At 44.7% G+C, this 17038-nt stretch overlaps 1 protein-coding gene across 2 annotated transcripts in view; it reads right to left on the bottom strand.

Annotated features, from left to right (window-relative positions):
* The window catches only part of LOC115087526 (17-beta-hydroxysteroid dehydrogenase type 6-like), a 37229-nt gene extending 26268 nt beyond the window's left edge, over positions 1–10961 (bottom strand). The window contains exon 1 of one of the 2 annotated variants that reach the window (XM_029594855.1): positions 10620–10961. The gene's annotated coding sequence lies outside the window, so the exon portion shown is untranslated. The remainder of the gene's footprint in view (positions 1–10619) is intronic. The other variant, XM_029594857.1, reaches the window with a different exon arrangement.
* Between the last annotated feature and the right edge of the window lie 6077 nt (positions 10962–17038).

Here is a 17038-nt window from a genome sequence, read left to right as displayed (position 1 = left end):
AAGAGCTAAGAGAAACAGATAAGTATGAGAGAAAAAATGTGTGAAGCTTGCTGGGCAGACTGGATGGGCCATTTGGTCTTCTTCTGCCGTCATTTCTATGTTTCTATGTTTCTATGTTACTCTGTTTCCTGTCTTTTAACCAACTTGCAATCCGCAAAAGAACATCGCCTCCTATCCCAAGACTTTTTAGTTTTCTTAGAAGACTCTCATGCGGGACTTTGTCGAACACCTTCTGAAAATCCAAATATACCACATCTACCGGTTTACCTTTGTCCACATGTTTATTCACCCCTTCAAAAAAATTAGATTTGTGAGGCAAGACTTCCCTTCCATGCTGTCTGTGTCCCATCAAACCATGTCTATCTAAATGTTTTGTGATTTTATTCTTCATAACCGTTTCCATGATTCTTCCCAGCACTGAAGTCAGGCTCACTGATCTATAGCTTCCCGGATCACCCCTGGATCCCTTGACCATCTTTCAATCTTCAGGTACATCAGATGATTTTAATGATAGGTTACACATTTTTACTAATAGGTCTGAAATTTCATTTTCTAGTTCTTTCAGAACCCTGGAGTATATACTTCCAGTCCAGGTGATTTATGACTCTTCAGTTTGTCAATCAGGCCTACCACATCTTCCAGGTTCACTGTGATTTGGTTCAGTTGATCTGAATCATAACCCATGAAACCTTCTCCGGAACAGGTACCTCTCCAACATCCTCTTCAGTAAACACTGAGCAAAGAAATCATTTAATCTTTCCATGATGGCCTTATCTTCTCTAAGTGCCCCTTTAACCCCTTGATCATCCAAGGGTCCAACTGACTCCCTTGCAGGCTTTCTGCTTTGGACATATTTTAAGAAGTTTTTATTGTGAGTTTTTGCCTCTATGGCCAACTTCTTTTCAAATTTTCTCTTAACCTGTCTTATCAATGTCTTACATTTAACTTGCCACTGCTTATGCTTTATCCAATTTTCTTCTGATGGATCCTTCTTCCAATTTTTTAATTAAGATCTTTTGGCTAAAATAGCCTCTTTCACCTCCTCTTTTAACCATGACGGTAATCGTTCTGCCTTCCTTCCACCTTTCTTAATGCATGGAATACATCTGGACTGTGCTTCTAGGATGGTATTTTTTAACAATGCCCTCACCTGTTGCACACTTTTTATCTTTGTAGCTGCACCTTTCAGTTTTTTTCTAACTATTTTTCTCATTTTGTCAAAGTTTCCCTTTTGAAAATTTAGCACTAGAGCCGTGGATTTATATACTGTCCCCCTTCCAGTCATTAGTTCAAATTTGATCATATTATGATCACTATTACCTCTCTCACCAAATCCTGTGCTCCACTGAGAATTAGATCTAAAATTGCTCCCTCTCTCATTGGCTCCTGAACCAATTGTTCCATAAAAACTGTCTTTTATTCCATCCAGGTACTTTATGTCTCTAGCATGCCCTAATGTTTCACTTACCCAGTCAATATTGGGGTAATTGAACTCTCCCATTATTACAGCACTAACAGTTGTTACCACTCATGGCCCGACTGCCGAATGCTGCCATCCTGCAGCAGAGACATGCTGCCACGGGTCCCCCTAGGCACGCTCACGTGCAGCAGCCCATTTCTTCAATGGCCCGCGGTGGGAAACCTCAGCGGCGCAGGTGATGGACGTCATCAAGCTGCCCCTATTTAAAGGGCAGCTTGCCTTGCCTTCGGGGCTTCAGCTACAGGTCCCCTGTCTGAAGCGTTTACCTGTGGTTTGCCTGTTATCTCGTCGGACTGTGCCTGGATTGCTTGCTGCCTGCCCTGACTCAGACTGTGCCTCAGACTTCTCTTGCCTGCCGCCTGCCCCGGATTGGATTATGCTCTGGATACCTATTGCTGGCCATTGGCCACTCAGAGGACAACTTCAGGCCCCATGCCTAGACCCAGCCTTCGTTGGAGTGTCCGCCTACTACGGCAGATAGTCAGAGACTTCTTTGTGGGGACTTCTACTCTGTCACAGCCCAAGAGCCCACGTAAGTAACAGATAGCTGAGGCCATGGACTCGGCGGACCTATCCGGACTGCAAGCCATTCCTTGCAGTCCGGATAGGTCCTTGTGTCCCACAAGGACCTATCCGGACAAGGACCTAGTCCTTGTGGGACTCCTATGGTAGTCCCTACCATAGGAGTCCCACAAGGTTCATCATTATCTCCGACTCTATTCAATATTTACCTTCTTCCTCTCTGCCAACTTCTCACCGACCTTAATCTAAAATATTTCCTTTACGCAGATGATATTCAAATCATCATTCCCATCAAAGACACATACTCTAACACTCTTGACTACTGGGAATCTTGCCACCAGAAAATCAAACAACTACTCAACAGCCTACACCTCATCTTAAACTCCTCCAAGACAGAAATCCTACTCATATCTCCCGAGAACAATATCTCTAGCACTACTCTTCCTACCAACCTAACTACCACACAAGTTAGAGACTTAGGAGTGATAATAGACAACCGGCTAAACTTTAAGGCACATATCAATAAAACAACCAAAGACTGCTTCTATAAACTCCAGGTTCTGAAAAGGATAAGACCTCTTTTCCATGCTCATGACTTCAGAACGATCATCCAAGCAGTAATTTTTTAAAATTAGACTATTGCAACTCCCTATTGCAAGGTCTGCCTTCATCCTATTCCAAACCACTACAGATGGTTCAAAATTCAGCAGCACGTCTACTAACAGGCGCAAGAAAAAGAGACCACATATCTCCCATCCTGAAAGAGCTACATTGGCTACCCATATACTTCCGTATCATGTACAAAGCCCTATGTGTCATCTTCAAAACTATACATCAACGCATCTCCCTGGATCTACAAATCCCTCTCCAAGTATACAACTCGACAAGACCTACCAGAGATGTTTACATAGGCGCCCTCCAAGTTCCCCCTGCGAAAACAACCAGACACAATACCCTAAGAGATCGTGCAACCTCCACAGCTGGCCCTCCTCTGTGGAACTCCATTCCTACAGATCTCAGAGTGGAACCCTGCCTCCTAACCTTTAGGAAAAGACTTAAGACTTGGTTATTCAAGCAAGCTTTCCCAGACACAATCCAATGACACAATCCACGGACACAATCCAAGGACTCCTCATAATATTCAGCCACTAATCATGCCATTTGTACATAGCATTTAATTTAAGTCCATTTGTATATTGTTTAACCATTTATTCTTTCCTATCTCTTCCTTCTCTTCCAAGTTCTGCTACCCTTGTTAATTGTAACTGTACTTTCGGTCACCACAGTTCTAGTTTGTTGTATTTAACGCACTCCCGTTTCATGTAAACCAGCAAGATATGTTCTCATGATTGCCGGTATATAAAAACCTTAAATAAATAAATAAAAATAAATTCCAGGGTTAGCACAGAGAATCCAACAGCAGCAACACTGCCTAGAACTTCTGGCCAATTCTTTGGATAGCCTCAGCACTCGACTCGATGCCCCCGCTACTCAGGCACCTACTCCTCCACCTGAGACATCCAATATGGCTGCTGCCGCATCCGCATCCGCCATCCATTTGCCAGTACTGACACATTATACCTGAGATCCTGCGCTGTGTCAAGGATTCCTCAATCAGTGCTTTATGCACTTTGCTCTTCAGCCAGGACATTTTTCTACAGACTCTGTAAAGACCACCTTCATCCTATCCCTCCTTGAGGGGAGGGCCCTGGCTTGGGCCTCCCCCCTATGGGAGCATGAAGATCTCCTCCTTCAAAACCTGCAGGAATTTATAAAGACTTTCAAGCAGGTCTTCAATGAGCCAGGATGACTCACTATCGCAGGTTCAGATCTAGGGATGTGAATCGTTTTTCTGACGGATGAAAATATCGTACGATATTTTCTCATCCGTCAAGTATCGGGGGGTCCCTGAAAGCGATAGGAAAACCCCACAAAATTTTCGTGTGGTTTTCTTATCATTTTGGGGGGGGGGGGTGAAGAATGGGCACACAGAAAAAAACCCCCAAACCCACCCTGACCCTTTAAATCTAATTATTTAGAATCCCCCACCCTCCCAACCCCCCAAAACTTTCTTAAAGTACCTGGTGGTCCAGTGGCGGTCCTGGGAGCGATCTCTCGCTCTCGGACCATCGGCTGCCACTAATCAAAATGGCGTCGATGTCCCTTTGCTCTTACCATGTGACAGGGGCTATCGGTGCCATTGGCTGGTCCCTATCACATGGTAGGAGCAATGGATGGTCCGCGCCATTTTTTAAGATACCTATTCAGATCTGCTTCATCTCCACCAGGATGCTCGCCCACTTATGGATTACGCCACAGAATTCAGAACTTTGGCTACTGAACTTAACTGGAGAGAGGACAGCCTCCATTGTATCTTCTTGGAAGGATTGTCTTCCAGGATAAAAGATGAATTGGCGGCTCACAATTTACCTAATTCCCTGGAGGAACTTATCAATCTTGCTGGACGGATTGACCACAGTCTTCAACAACGGTCTCAGGAATTGAGAGTCTGCCGACCGGTACTTCTCACCCTGACCTTTTCTCATCCTCGAATGGAACCTCATGCAGTACCTCTCAGTCCTTCAAGCACCACTGGAGTCGAGGAACCCATGCAATTGGGCAGAACACAACACTTGACAGAGGAGAAACTCCCACGGCGGACCCTAGGGTTGTGCTTTTATTGTGGTGGGACCGGCCACATCCTAGCACGATGCCCACAGAAAACCGGGAAACGGGAGGATCTAGGAGCTGTCGGGGAGTTGCTCCTGGGTCTCACCACTCCCGCTCCCCAACTCATCTTGCACATCACATTTGAATTGGAGGGGCAAGCTCACTCCATGCAAGCTCTCATTGACTCCGGCTCCAGGGGAAATTTTATCACTGAGACAGTGGTCCACCTCTTGGGGATACCGGTGGTTCCCTGGAATAGTCCCGTAATCATTTCCTCTATCCATGGAGAGCTGCTACCGGGCAGAATAACTTCCACCACAATTTCTATCTGACTTTGGAGTGGAGCTATGCATAAGGAGGATCTCCCGTTTCTCATGATGAAGAAAGCCATTCATCCTGTGGTCCTAGGACTGCCATGGCTAAGACATCATTCTCCACAGTTTGACTGGGAAACATTGGAACTAGTCAAATGGGGGCCATGGGGGCCATGGTGCCAGGGCTCATGCTTGGACAAGGTGAAACCTCTGTCTACATAATAGGAGATTCCACCACCTTATGCAGACTATGCTGATGTATTCTCTAAGGCCAAAGTAGAGGAGCTCCCCCCTCATTGACCATAAGATTGTGCCATCAAGTTGCTACCAGGTACTACACCACCCCGTGGCCGGGTGTATCCTTTGTCTGCTCCTGAGACAGAGGCCATGAACTTGTGTATCAAGGAGAACTTGGATCGAGAGTTTATCAGACCCTCTTTCTCCCCCACGGGGGCAGGGTTCTTTTTCATCTCCAAGAAAGACGGTTCTCTTAGGCCCTGCATAGATTATCTCGGGCTAAACGCCATAACTAAAAGAGACCGCTATCCTCTACCCCTTATCATGGAGCTGTTCGACCGACTCCAAGGAGCCTGAAATTTTACCAAGCTGGATCTCCGTGGGGCTTACAATCTAATATGAATACGACATAGAGACGAATTGAAGACTGCTTTTAACACTCGTAATGCCTATTGGCAAAATTTATGTTTAGTTTCAATGTAAACCGATGTGATTTGTATTTCATACAGGAACACCGGTATATAAAAATCTAAAAATAAATAAATAAATATCCCCCCTCAGCCGTCTCATCTCCAAGTTGAACAGCCCTAACCTCTTCAGCCTTTCCTCATAGGTTGCCCTTCTCTGTACCTTCTCCATCGCAACTATATATTTTTTGAGATGCGGCGACCAGAATTGTACACAGTATTCAAGGTGCGGTCTCACCATGGAGCAATACAGAGGCATTATGATATTTTCTGTTTTATTAACCATTCCCTTTCTAATAATTCCTAACATTCTGTTTGCTTTTTTGACTGCTGCAGCACACTGAGCAGACAATTTTAAAGTATTATTCACTACGATGCCTAGATCTTTTTCTTGGGTGGTAGCTCCTAATATGGAACCTAACATCATGTAACTACAGCAAGGGTTATTTTTCCCTATATGTAACACCTTGCACTTGCCCACATTAAATTTCATCTGCCATTTGGATGCCCAATCTTCCAGTCTTGCAAGGTCCTCCTGTAATGTATCACAGTCCGCTTGTGATTTAACTACTCTGAATAATTTTGTATCATCTGCAAATTTGATAACCTCACTCGTCGTATTCCTTTCCAGATCATTTATATATATATTGAAAAGCACCGGTCCAAGTACAGATCCCTGAGGCACTCCACTGTTTACCCTTTTCCACTGAGAAAATTGACCATTTAATCCTACTCTCTGTTTCCTGTCTTTTAACCAGTTTGTAATCCACGAAAAGATATCGCCTTCTATCCCATGACTTTTTTTGTTTTCTTAGAAGCCTTTCATGAGGGACTTTGTGAAACTCCTTCTGAAAATCCAAATACACTACATCTACTGGTTCACCTTTATCACATGTTTATTAACCCCTTCAAAAAAATGAAGCAGATTTGTTAGGCAAGACTTCCCTTGGGTAAATCCATGAGGACTGTGATCCATTAAACCATATCTTTGTATATGCTCTATGATTTTAATCTTGAGAATAGTTTCCACTATTTTTCCTGGCACTGAAGTCAGGCTCACGGGTCTATAGTTATTGTAACTCTTTATTCCTAGGGCTGCCTAAATACATAGGGGCAGAAGCTAAAGACTTGGCTATTCACTCAAGCTTTCCCTGAGAGCTAAAATCTGGTGAAGCGACAGACGATATACCTACCTCTGTACATATGTCCCTGATTTATGGTTCCTGATTTATGGTTCACAGTTACATTTAATTGAGTTTATGAAAGTTCTCTTTTAATAGTTTTCCTGTATACTTGTGTTAATGTATTCTGCCTTGAGGCGACTGTTTTAGTGTATTTCCGCCCTGGAGGCGACTGTTCAGTTCCTTGTAAACCGGTGCGATATGTATTCTTTACAGGAACATCGGTATATAAAAATTAAAAATAAATAAATAAATAAATAAATAAATCCAGCTGGATTTATGCGCATAGGGGGTTACGTGTGCCGAGCCTATTTTGCATAGGCCCGTGATGCGCGCAAGCCCCGGGATGTGCATATGTCCTGGGGCTTTGTGTAAGGGGCGGGGCGGGAGTGGGACTGAGGCCTCCGGCACCGCGGCTCTGACAGGGGATCACGTGCCCATGGCCGGCGCACACAACCTATGCCTGCCCAGAGTCAGGTGCAACTTATGGAACAAAGGTTAGGGGGTGTTTAGGTAGGGCTGGGGTGCGACCTATGTAGGGGAAGGTGGGGGGGGGGGGGGGATGGAAGGAATGTTCCCTCCGAGTTTTTTTCTCCTACCATATATTTGGAGTTTATTGGAGTAAGGGTAAATACTATGATTTTCTTATGCTCCTCTCTAGAGATTCTCCCATGGTCAGTCACAAATCTCCTGCCTTTCATAGCCCAGGTATTTTCTATTGCGGCAGGGTGTTATGGGATTGCAATTCTAGACTGAACTGCATCATCCTAGGTATTACGTAGTGTATCGCCCTTTTCTCTTGCTCAGATAACAGCAGCAGTCTCTCTCAGCCTGTTCTCTCTCGCTCAGAGGTAACCAGCAGCAGTCTCTCTCAGCCTGTTCTCTCTCACTTCGAGGTAACCAGCAGCAGTCTCTCTCAGCCTGTTCTCTCTCGCTCAGAGGTAACCAGCAGCAGTCTCTCTCAGCCTGTTCTCTTTTGCTTTGAGGTAACCAGCAGCAGTCTCTCTCAGTTGCTCTCTCTCGCTCAGAGGTAACCAGCAGCAGTCTCTCTCAGCCTGTTCTCTCTCGCTCAGAGGTAACCAGCAGCAGTCTCTCTCAGCCTGTTCTCTCTCGCTCAGAAGTAACCAGCAGCAGTCTCTCTCAGCCTGTTCTCTCTCTCGCTCAGAGGTAACCAGCAGCAGTCTCTCTCAGCCTGTTCTCTCTCTCGCTCAGAGGTAACCAGCAGCAGTTTCTCTCAGCCTGTTCTCTCTCTCGCTCAGAGGTAACCAGCAGCAGTCTCTCTCAGCCAGTTCTCTCTCTCTCGCTCAGAGGTAACCAGCAGCAACAGCAGTCTCTCTCAGTCTGTTCTATCTCGCTCAGAGGTAACCAGCAGCAGTCTCTCTCAGCCTGCTCTCTCTCGCTCAGAGGTAACCAGCAGCAGTCCCTCTCAGCTTGTTCTCTCTTGCTCAGAGGTAAACAGCAGCAGTCTCTCTCAGCTTGTTCTCTCTTGTTCAGAGGTAACCAGCAGCATTCTCTCTCAGCCTATTCTCATTCACTCAGAGGTAACCAGCAGCGGTCTCTCTCAGCCTATTCTCATTCACTCAGAGGTAACAGCAGCAGTCTCTCTCAGGCTGTTCTTTCTCGCTTCGAGGTAACCAGCAGCAGTCTCTCTCAGCCTGCTCTCTCTCGCTCAGAGGTAACCAGCAGCAGTCTCTCTCAGCTTGTTCTCTCTCGCTTAGAGGTAACCAGCAGCAGTCTCTCTCAGCCTATTCTCATTCACTCAGAGGTAACCAGCAGCAGTCTCTCTCAGCCTGTTCCCTCTCGCTTCGAGGTAACCAGCAGCAGTCTCTCTCAGCCCGTTCTCTCACTCAGCGGTAACTATGTCTATTTTTATTCCATAATTTTGTTATATTTAAGTGGTCGAGTAATTTGTTAAATTTATAATGTCTGTATATATATATAGCTATAGCTATATCTATCTATCTATTTATCTATATTTTAAATTTTATTTTTGTATAATTAAATACCTATGAGCCAGTATGGATAAAAATTCCCCGTGCTGATTTTTTCCCACAGTCTGCCCCGTGTGTGGGGACTATGTGGTTGAGAAATGAAATGAGTGTTTTTGTATATGTGTGTCCGTGTATGTATATATATATTTAGAGAGAGAGAGAGAGAGAGAGGCAGTGTGAGTTTGAGACATGGAGTGAGTGTGTGTTTGTATGTGTGTGTGTGTGTGTGTGTTTGTGTGAAGAGATAGTGAGTGATTGAGAAATGGAGCATATGAGGGTGTGTAAGAAGACATTGTGTGAGAGATGTAAGTGTGTTTGAGAATTGCAGTGTATGTGTCTGTGTATTTGTGTGGAGAGAGTGAGTAAGAAAAGGAAAGTGTGTATGAGAAATGGAATATACATGTGTGTGAGGAGACAGTGTGTGTTTGAGAAATGGAATATGTATGTGTAAGGAAACAATATATGTAACATGTAATATATGTGTATGTTGAGAAAATGCACTGTTTGTTGTGAGTAAAACATGTGTTAGAAATTGAGATGTGAGGAGACTGTGTGTCTGAGAACTGTTGTGCATGAGGTGGTAGTGTGTTTTTGAGAACCAAAGTATGAGGGCAATATTCAATCACAAACAGGATTGTAAAGTTAGCCTGATAAATTTGCCTAGCTAAGGGGGTTAGTGTCGGGGTGGACTCCGCGATGACTTTGCTCACGGAGAAAAGGTAGGACACCTTATTGCTGCCAGTAGCGCGCCCAATAGCTCCCCCTTTTACGGTGGCACTATTGGGTGCGAAAGCTGGCAGCATAACACCGCGGTGGTGCGATTGCTGCCGGCTTTCGCAGGCACGCCCCCCATTACCGCGGGATTCACAAATCCCTGCGGTGTTAGAAAACCGCAGGATTCACAAATCCCTGCGGTGTTAGAAAACCCAGCAGCACTATTGAATATAGCTGGCTAATTTAAAATAGCCAGATACTGTAAGTCTATTTATTTATTTATTTATATTTATATTCCACTTTTCACAGCGCTTCGTTCAGGTACTGTTAATTTTACTAACTTTAGGCCTGCTGGATGGCATGGCCAGAGTTAGCAAGATTTGTTATCCAGCTAATTCTGAATATCAGGAGCTAGTCAGATAACTTATCCAGCTAATCTGACTTTGCTCAGAAATACACTTGTTTTACCCAGTTAAATTTTTTACAGATAATGAGAATTGTCCAAAATATTCAAAAGTCACAAAACTCACAAACTATGTGGCTAAATGATGCTGAATATGGACCCCTATGTGTTTGTTTGTCTTTGCAGATTTCTGTAAATAATTTTTATTTTTACATGCATAACGTTCACACTTAGACACATAAATTAAGACAGGACCTGGATAGAAATCAGTGGGGACATTACATAGTATTTACTGTAAATAAAGCTTGAAAAGGCTTATTTTTTACTTCATTTTCACTTTTTTCATCATTCTAAAAAGTTCTTTCATGAAAGAAAAGTATTTTTTCACCTGTTTAAGGGGATACCAATTGGTCTGTCTGCTCATAACAATGCTAAACCTGCCTGAAGTAATTTTTAAGAATGCAAAATTGGTGCTTTCAGTAAAACAAAAAAAGCAGTTTCTATTTCATTTATTTTTCATTTAACTCTTGAGATACAATGTAGATTTTAGTTTGCAATATCAAAACACTGAAGAGCAGATTTTTCTGGCAAACTGCATACTAAACTCTATTTATACCCCTTAAAAATTCCAAAGTCTTACCCCAGGAACCAGGAGCCTGTCAGTCAAACCTTTCCAGCTTTCAATATCCGCACATGAGTGGGGCAGAGGGCTGCAAACTATCCTCTTCACCCACTGTCAGAAGATATCAGGTGTTAACAGGAGCACTCCAAGATATACCTTAAATTATTATAAAATACAATACCCTCAGCTTCTTGGTATTCAACGGATGCAATACCCAAGGGTTCTAAACTTCTCTTGATGAAACCAAAGTCTGTGGGAGAAAGTTTCCACTCAAAGATCCGTTGGTGCAAAAGGAGCTGAGATTCTAAGGACAAGTCCAGCTCCCTTCATCCTGCAGAAGAGACTAAAATGGAGAGGAATTCTGTAGGAGGGAGCAGCAGCACCATTAGGTAACTGTTAATCCCCAAGTACGTGTTTCAAGGAGGAGCCACAGGGAGGAAGGGAAAACAGAGAAAGAACCGCATTTATGAAGTGAAAACTGTTTGATTGCAAAACTTTGATTATTTGTTGCTGAAACACAAAGTACAAGACCTCTGGGATTATAAGCAGCAGGCTTACAAGCAGAGGAGCAGTTTGCACAAAAGAAAGTTTCTATAATTTTTTTTTAATCTCGCAGTGTATTCCTCAAATTACTGTCCTAATGACCCCACAGCCAGTCTGGTTTCAGGACATCTTCGTGAAGGCCCTGAAAACCTGACTGGCTGTGGCTCTGTTCTTATCAGCTTTATTTATGTCAGTTTTCAGAGAATACATTTCCAAAAATTGTTTGACAATAGCGAAGATAGCATCAACCTTAAAAATTGGACAGATAGTATTAGACAGAACACTTCTACAAAGGTTGAATACTGTTATGCTCAGGCTTGTTAACCCTTGGCCGATGGGAGGATGGTATACCTTTCGGAGGATCCGTAGGTTCTCTCGTCGGGTGGCGAGGCAGGGCAGAAGATGGGACCAGCTGACCCTTGGCACTGGAGACTAAGACGACTGCGAAGGTGGATGAAGAGACGAGAAGAGATGCTGTGTCTTCACCACTGGAAGTCTGTGGTCCCCCCAGGAGGAGCCCGTAGGGACCCAGACCGCTGGGACTTAGGCAGACCTTTGAGAGGTCAGGGTGTCAGTGCAAGAGCTGACTGGAGCTTCACCCTGGAAGCCCGCGGTTCCCCCGGGAGGAACCCGTAGGGACCCGGGCCGCTGGGACTTAGGTGGGCCCTTGGAGACGGTAGTCAAGAAGAAGTCCTAGGTCGAGTGCCAGAGGGTCGTCGCTCACCAGTCCGAGGTCACACACCGAAGGATCACCACTTGCCAATCCGACGTCACACACCCGAGAATCACCGCTTGCCAATCCGAAGTCGTACACCAGAGAATCACCGTAAGCCAATCAGAAGTCAGGAGCCGGGAACACCAAGACGAAACAGGAACAGGATCCAAAGCTCAAGGAACTCACAGAAGCAAGCAGACCAGACAGAGCTGGAGGACGTTGCCAAGTCACCTTTTATACTTCCCCTGCCTAGGCTGATCAGAAACAGGTGAAGCCAGTTAAAGGGATTAGGTCCCTTTAAATCTGAAGAGGAAAAATTTTTTAAGTGAAAGGTAGTGGTTTCATCCAGCTTATCCTGTCATTGTTTTGCTGTTTAATATCTAAAGTCTCTCAATTTTTTTACGAACAATATTATTGTTTGTGGCACGATTGGGATAACACAATAGGCGGGGGTTGGTGTGTTTATGATTATACAAAACAATGATGGGATAACCTGGAAAGTTCCCGCTTAAATATTATATAAAACCACCACCTTTCACTTAAATTTTTTTTTTCCTTAAACAGTTGTTATATAATCAATACGGAAACATTATATGTGACCATGGCAGTGAATTTTGAAAAATGATGTATTGGGTTTATAACAAAGATGATTGATAATTTTCCTCATCGGCATGGGAGTTGAATTGGTGGGGCTAAGGCAGAGAGGAAGCAGTAGTTTGGTAAACCAGGGAGAAGGCCCCTTGCATTGTGCTTGACTCTCCTTGATTCTGCAAGAATATGAGAATTTCGCAGGAAGGGTTGGATTTTGCAGCTATGGCTGGAGATTCCAGCTATGGAATCACAGGTGATCAGGGGCCCTCTCTATAGCTTAAGCAAGGGCCAGAAACCACCGTTTCCTCCAGGGCCAGGTGCGCACGCACCCCGAGTCTAGCCTGCCAGTGTCACTGCTGCATGCTGGCAGGGATTTCCTCCCAGAGTTTGTGATCACTACCTATGCAGCAGGCCCTTCTCCCAGCTGTGCTCAGGAATTAAATGCCACAGAGCCATTGCAGTCAGCCAACTGAGCAGAATATACTTCATGTTCAAAAGAGGAATGACCTTGCAGAGTCATTGTGCTGGGGTTATCAGGTTGAGGAGGACGTCACTGACTGGGTGTTGGCCTCCACATGACTTGGCCCATTTCTCCTCAGGGGCCTTGCCAAGAACCTGCCGACTGTTTGGAAAGAGGATTAGCTCGTGGGTCTGCTGGCAAACGCAGCACAGTGGCTGCCATCTACTCTCCGCATGGTATGAAAACAAGAAAAGGCAAGACCACACAGAAAAGGAGCAAGTGCTATATTTCTTTGATTGCTTTATTTAAAGTTCACATAGAGAAAGAGAAAGGAAAATGTAAATTCTTCAACCTTGCCCAGACTTGAGCAGTGAAATGTGCCAGTTAGTATGTTCCTAGTGCCAGTCATACCCCCATCTCAGGGAGTAAAGGGGCAGACTCTCCAGCCCTACCCAGGATGTCATTCAAATCAGAAATGCACTCCCTGCTTGTGCCGTCATATAAAACAAAACAATATCTCTAAGAATCTGTTCTGCAGCACCATTCCTGGGAGCTCTCAGGATATCACCTGGAAACTTGGGGAATTTGCATCAATTACCAGGTACTGGGGAGAGGGAGGTACACAAGAAAGCTCTCTATTTACAGCTCCAGCCCTCCCCTTCCTCAGAAAACCTGCAGGGAACAGGAGAGAAGGGGCGAGTCTACAGCAGACACTACAGGCAGCATGCAACACACACAATTCAGTATGAAACTGTAATTCCAGGACATGGGACATACTCAGCTGAGGATAGAGAGAGGGTGAACAGGTCAGGGAGCTGTGACCAGGCCTGGCACAACCAGGTGTGCATATCATGCATTTGCACGAGGCAGCACACCCAGGGGATGTGGCGAGCCAGCGGAGCAGGAGAGACTGTGGGGCTTTTGGCAGCCGAAGAAGCAGAGAGGCTGCAAGCCACCACCAGCCGTCGGAGAGGCCCATTTTCCGGTTGCGTGTGCGCGTGTGCCCAGCTTCCATTCCTCCCTCCCCCAACAGAAAGGCTCACGAGGCCAGCCTGAAGACATCAGGAGGCCCGAGGCCATGGTGATGCTCTCAGTCACACACATACACCATGGCCTGAAGACAACAGGTGTATGTGTGTGAGAGCATGTGTGAGCCAGAGCCTGTGTGTTTGTGCACGTGTGTGTGTCTGTGTAAGAGCCTATGTGCCTGTGAATGTGTCTATGTGAGAGCCTGCGTGTATGTTTGTATGCCTGTGAGAGCCCATATATGTGCCTGTGAGAGCACATATAGGCACACGCGCACACACACACACACACACACACACACACTCACTCATAATGTATCTGTGAGGGAGAGGGAGCCTGTATATGTTAAAGAGAGGGAGTGTGTGAAAGAATGAATGTGTTATTGTGCGTGTGTGTGAGAGAGAAGATAACATTTGGTCTCCTACCTCCTCCAATCCACAACAATCTCAGGGTGTCTAGAAATCAGATCACATGAATGGAGAGCAGGAGATTTTTTTAATTGGTATTAGTTTTAATTATTGGGTGTAATTTGATAATTCTGCTCTTTCGAAATATTTAATTTTGGGGGGGGAGGGGGGGAATAGAACATTTTTTAATTATTGGATTTTTTTATTCATCAGATATTTTGAAATATTTTCTTGGTGTTTGGGAAATGTTGTATATTCTATTCATTAAGGGGCAGATTTACAAAAACGGCGCGTTCGTGTACTTTTGTTGGCGCTCCAGGCGCAAACAAAAGTACGCGGGATTTTAGTAGATACGCGCGTAGCCGCGCGTATCCGCTAAAATCCGGGATCGGCGCGCGCAAGGCTATCGATTCCGTATAGCCGGCGCGCGCCGAGCCGCGCAGCCTACCTCCGTTCCCTCCGAGGCCGCTCCGAAATCGGAGCGGCCTCGGAGGGAACTTCCTTTTGCCCTCCCCTCACCTTCCCCTCCCTTCCCCTACCTAACCCACCCACCCGGCCCTGTCTAAGCCCCCCCCTTACCTTTGTCGGGGGATTTACGCCTCCCAGAGGGAGGCGTAAATCCCCGCGCGCCAGCAGGCCTCCTGCGCGCGCCAGCAGGCCTCCTGACCCCCCCAAGCTGGCCAAAAGTTCTTTTTGGGCCGAACGAGCCGTCCGGCGCGAACGAGCCGGGAATCACGTGACGCCGGCGTCACTCGACGTGCCGCCGACGTCACATGCTTCTCGCCAAGGATTGCAGAAATGGCGTCCTCACTCCTCGCTCCATCACCAGGGAGTTGTGGTAAGTCGGGGGGGGATTAAGGAGGGTGAGGGGGTTTATATTTTTATTTTGGCTCAACAATCGCGATTTCCCACATATCGAACATATCTATGTTCGATATGTGGGAAATCCGATCGTTTATGTCGAATCAATTTTTTAAGTAAAAAAAAAATATGAGTTGCGTTTTACTAATGCGGTCAATCCGAATGCACACCCCTACAATAACAATTGTTATCAGTAAAAGAAAGAGCAGTACCTAGGTTCTATCTAGATTCTTATAGTCCTTCCTCTCAGATATCATCTCCAAAACAGAAAAAAGAAAAACCACACAAACCCGAATCTTCCAATCCTCTCTCAGCATTCTTTTTCATAATAAAAGTTTTCAGATGTAAAGGATCAGTAAACACAAACTTATTAGAATGCAAAGTTACAAAACATCTGCAGGGAAACTTGAGAAAAAAGGATCCTCCCAGGGCAAGAACCTTATTTTTTTAAAGAGAGGAAATATCTCCTGCATGCTTCCAAAGGAACGGAGACATCAGGAAATATTAATATCTTTGCCCACAGAAGGAAATATCCTTATTTTTTAAGTATTTATAAAACAACAAATCTTTGTCCTGCTCTGCACAGAAAAAAAACAAGGTGGCTCTATTACTTATTAAATCTGATTCCTCAAGAAATGTTGAAAGTCCAGGACTTTCTGGCAAAGGAGGCTGATTGACCTGAACTAACCCTTTCTTCCTAGGTAAATAAAATATTTTAGAGATATCAGGTATCTCAGCCTCTGAGTATGATAAAACCTCCTTCAGGTATTTTTTAAACATTTTGGTTGCAGATAACAGCTTGGTATATGGGAAATTAATAAAACGTAAATTTTTAACTCTGGCAAGAATTTCTAAAGCCTCAAGCTCATTATGTAATAATAAACTATCCTTAATATGTGCTGATTCTGCATTTAACAACAGAGGAATTCGTAAATTCAAAAAAGATGTTATTTTATTCCAACTCTTGTAGTTTCATCTCCTGAGCAGGAATAGAGGATTTGGTCTCAGTCATAAAGGAATTAAACTGAGAAATGGAATGGGTCACATCATTATCCAATTTGGTAATCAATTTCCATAAATCGACAAGTTTAACATTGGATGGGACTTTATCCTTATCCAGGGATGTTGCCATAAATGTAACCTTAGGATTTTCAATACCAGGTTTATCAGGACTCTCAATAACAGCACATGTAGCAGAGTTGAGTGTCTGTTGATCAAAGTTTGGAACATCACCCGCAATTGTTCTTACAATTTAGGAAATCTCCATCCTCTCATCTTGTGATGGAGGAAGTGATAGTTGAGGAGTGAGTCTATTGACAACAGGACTCAAGGAAGCTCCCGTTGAGGAGCTTCTACCGCACTCACTGGTGGACAACTCACCTATCTGACGAAGATGATTGTCCATTGGGCCTCGAATTACTGCTGGAGCTGGAGAAGCTGTAAAAATCTTGGATTTTCTTTTCCTTCCAATCAAGACAAGTCGCGCGCCAACGGCTCGCGCCATAGGCATTAGGTTCTTATCTGGTCGAAGGGCCCTTTCCAGTGATGTCGGTGCTGGTGTCAGCAAGGGGGTGGAGCGTCTTCGCAGTTGACATGGGCAGTCAAGGGAAGCTTACAGCGGCCCAAATCTCACAATCAGGCGTCTCCTTGAAGATACCCCTGAATGTTCTTTTTCACGTAAAATTTATTATAAATGCATAATTTAATTGTGCGTCTGTAAAAGATGTGGGGGTGTGTGGGGTGGCATGTGTGCAAAGCTATAAGGTTTGCCTATGTAACCTAATACCCTTCCCTATCCATGGGTTCTGGGGTGGGGTGTCAGTTTTAAAAAATA

This window comes from Rhinatrema bivittatum, chromosome 3 (genome assembly GCF_901001135.1).
Source record: "Rhinatrema bivittatum chromosome 3, aRhiBiv1.1, whole genome shotgun sequence".
In the NCBI taxonomy this organism is placed as follows: domain Eukaryota; kingdom Metazoa; phylum Chordata; class Amphibia; order Gymnophiona; family Rhinatrematidae; genus Rhinatrema; species Rhinatrema bivittatum.
Note: the sequence above shows the minus strand (reverse complement) of the source record. Positions and strands in the feature narration are given on the sequence as shown.